Source organism: Sapajus apella, unplaced genomic scaffold, assembly GCF_009761245.1.
Source record: "Sapajus apella isolate SASKATOON/1434 unplaced genomic scaffold, GSC_monkey_1.0 scaffold3, whole genome shotgun sequence".
Classification (NCBI taxonomy): Eukaryota; Metazoa; Chordata; class Mammalia; order Primates; family Cebidae; genus Sapajus; species Sapajus apella.
Genome location: NW_022436943.1, coordinates 20765583 through 20769842, shown reverse-complemented (window position 1 = coordinate 20769842; position 4260 = coordinate 20765583).

Below are 4260 nucleotides of genomic sequence, written 5' to 3'. Positions count from 1 at the left end.
CTCTCCTAATTAAAAAATCCTTAAGTTTAGCCAGACAAAAGTTTATGGTATAAGTACCACATTGTATTTGTGTATAACTCCTTGCTCTGTGTTAGCTTTTATCCTGTTCCTAAAACATGCTTCATGCTTGTTGGCAAAATCTCATTGATCCTTTCAGACTATGCCTCATTTCATCCTTTTTGGTAGAGTCTTTCTGACTCACATATCCATTCCCAAGCTCTACCCTAGGAAATCAGCTATTCTATACTCCTTGCTCTCTAACAATTTATCCACAAATGGATCTCTCTATCATAGCTGTTTACTCACATGCATATCTCTCCACCTTGAGTGTGAGCTTTTTGAGGGCATCAACTCTCTTTTATTCATCTTTGTATCCTCATTGTTTATTATTCAGTAAATGTTTGTAAATAAATAATATCTGCCCTCCTGAAGCTCACAATAAAGTTAAGAGACAGAATCTACACATAGATCAGTTAGGGAAAAATGCAATTCAGAGATAAAATTGATGGTTGAAAATAGTGAACTCTCAAGAATATTACATTGCAGAGGGAAAAAAAAGCTTGTTTCCTATCACTGTTTTTTCTGGTTTCTACAAGAATAACTATTTTAACATTTGAGACACAAACTGAGGTGCTGCATTTGTACACAAACACACACACACACACACACACACACACACACACACACACACAGAGATTTGATAAGACATAGAGAAACGAGATGTCCAAAAGGACAACACATAACTAGACGAGCAAATTAAGGTAAGTCATCCAGCTAAATAATGTCTTTGGTAAAGTTATTTCTGAGAATTCTGTAGCAGGACTTATCTTCAGTTTGCTGGAATTAAGAAGAGTGAAAAGGGGATTATATCTCACTCTCTTGGCCTAAGAAATATTTTGTTCAAAGAGGAAGATCTCCAGGAAGGATCTTGCAGGCCTTGAACAAAAGTTCACTGAGTTTTTGAGAATATGCCTTTACAGAAATGCACTTAGCCTAAAGAAATGAGGGTTCTAATAATAATATAATAAACCTCAGTATCAAGAATTCATAGAAAAAAAGGGGGAAAAGAGTAGAAAGGTATTAAGAAATACATTTTTATATGCTCAAGAAAGAAAACTCACTGATATACATGTGAAGAAACTTAAAGACTTTCCTGAATAGTGTATCTTTTAAAAAAACAAAAACACTGGTAATAAAATTAACTTTGGAGATCTAATAAGACTAAAGAAGTACTGTGAATTTTTGGACTCTGAAATAAAGAAATAAGACTGACAAAGGTGATGATGTAGGTTACTGCTAATAGAATATGTTTAAACTTTGGCTGCCATGATTCATTTTACACATTGCTTGAGTAGGATGGTGTGATTATTATGACTGTCCTGTTGAATTTCTAAGTTTTCCTTTATCCCACATCCTCTTTGAAATTCACAAGCCAATATATAACCATGAAGTGTAAAGGGTAAAAAATACCGGTAGCTAAAGAAGGACAACTTAAGCTGATTCTGCCTTCTCAGGTGGTCCCAAATACAACTTACTAAATCATCAAATTTGTCTATGAAATAAAATTTGAGCATTTACTAAGTCTTTTTTGTTAGATGCAATAAGAGTGAAGTTTTTAAAAGACCACATAATCCAATAGACCAATAAAAACTGAAATAATGATGGGGACCATAGTTTTTCTATCAGTATTTCCAGTCTTACCCCATCACCACTCCATCTTTCTTTTAAGAACATATTATTCAATTCCACTCTTTAATGGGAATTTAGTTTTTTCTCAGCTGATTCCCAGGCCTTTTGCAACACAGAATTGGGAGAATAGACATACGAGTTAGAGTAATAAAAGGAAAAAGAAGATTCTTAAACAATACTAGAGGTTTTCTTTCTTGAGAATAAACCAGGAAATGATTGTAACAGATTTTTTAAAAATTGTTTAACATTAATGTGTTTAAGACAACATGCATAATTTAGAATAAAGAATTACAGGAAGGATTTTAAAAGCAGTGAAATAAGTTTTTAAAATAAGTTTGAGAGGTTTGACAAGTAAGATGTTTAAATGAAAATACAGAATGAAACAAAACTGGGAGGAGAGAAAAAAACCTTTTATAGGTTCTAAATTAGATCTTCTTTAATATCTTAAAAGGTATATAAGTAAATATTGGAAATTCTTTTCAATTATTTCTGGTTTTCAGATGAGACATTTTTGGATTAGGCTCCATACAAAGAGGAGACCACGGGGGACTCGAAGGTTTATTAAAGGATATTCATTTAATATAAATGGTAACAGAAGCACATATATATCTATGATAAATGTCTGAAACTGCTAAATAGTAACAAATGAACATGGAACATCCTGTATATTATGAAGAAGAAATCAGTGAAATTATTTCTTGTAATATGTATTTCACTGAAGAAAGAAAAATTAGGCATTCAATGTAGAAAAACTTATATAAACTAAAGTACACAGGTAGGAAAACATAAGATCATATAATTTAAAAATTATTCCTGTTAGCCAGAACACAGTGTGTAGGTGCTAAGTTTGAGGAGAGACACTGGGCCAGGGGGAGAAGAAATCTGAGACTCTATGGAGAAGGACCTGGAAGTCCCCAAAGCTGATGAAAGTCAGTAAGGATTTGAAGATGTGCCTGAATAGTTCAGAAGTGGTCAGCAGTCCAGCTCCCAGATCAGAGAGAAAAGTGTAAACTTCAAGGCATGCCCCACACACAAGGACCCTGAGTCATAGCTAAGGCTCATGCTGAGAAGTCTAACGGAAATGAAAGAATTCTGAAAGTGAAAGTTAAATTTTTTAAGGTAGGCTAAGGGCTAGAGATAAGAGCAGACATAGGACTTATTCAAAGGTTAATAATTCAGTAGCTGGAAAAGCCGAAGAGATGTCGGAGGGTAAATGAGAAGCAGCAGAGGTGCATATGATGATGCACAGACAGTGTTCTTTCTGTCAAAGCAGCTGCTGCTGTCCTTTATCCATACTGTCTCCTACTCATGCCCTGATTCACTCCTCAGTTTTTAAAGGCACCATGTGTCTCCACTTACAACATGTGATTCAAGTATAAGAGAAAGATGTCTTTTTATATAGCACTATAGAAAGGGGGTAGAAGACTTGTCTCAGAGTAATAGTAACTGTTATGTTCTGAACATGTTTCAGATGCTTGACTATATTACCTCTTTTTTTTCACAGTTACTCTGAAATATGAATATATTTATTTCCTTATAAATGACCAGTCTAAGACTCAGACAACATAAGAGCCTTGTCTAAGGCCATGTAGGTTTTATGTTACAAAGGCAGGACTGAAAATTGTGTCCATCTTCTCAGATGACAATTCTCATGCTCTTTCAACTACACATGAGCTACCCAATAGAACAACAATACGAGCTGAACATGTAGTTTTACATTTTCCATAGCCACATTAAGAAATAGAAAGCAGCAAAATAACTCAATGTATTTAAAATATGGTTGTTCAATACATAATATAAAAATTATTGCACATTCTTTATTTCATAACAATTCTTCAAAATCCAGTGTCTGTTTTGGCTGATTTCAATCCAGACTAGCCAAATTTCAAATGTTTTGCCTACCATATTATACAGCACAGAACTCTATACCATATTCTGCTTTCCAACAATTAAGCAAGGAGGAGATTCACTTTTGCAGGATGGAGGTGTACAGTGTGGATGTGTGTGTATAGCTTTTTCTCAGTGATGCTCAACTCTGGCTTCCTGTACAAATCAGTTAGAAAACTTTTTAAAGATTAAGAACTCAGCCAAATTTCCATAGATTTTGATTTGATTGTAAGGAGAGGTTCAGGTATTGGTATTTTTAGCTTCGTATTAAAGTATAATAAATATTTAAAAGTGCACATAAATGTGCAATTTGATGGATTTTCTAAAATGAACACTCAGGTAACCAAAATTCAGATCAAGGGTCCAAATATCATAACATCCTGGAAGCTCCTCTCATACTCCCTTCTGGTCATTACTCACTAGAAAAAACTGTACCCTCAGAGACTGGTGAAGGCTCAATCTTCATCTACCCCTCCAGAGTAGGCTCCTAAATTCAGCCCAGAACAGTCACCTAATGCATTAAGGAAGGCTCACTGTAAATCACCTTTCTGTAGAGTTCTATTATCATGTTTCTCAGGTCAACCTGAAGCCCCCAAAATCATAACTCACATGCCAACCTATTCATATTTCAGAAGTCTTTACCGAAGAAAGTACAGGTCCTTCAAACCACTATATTCTCTGGTC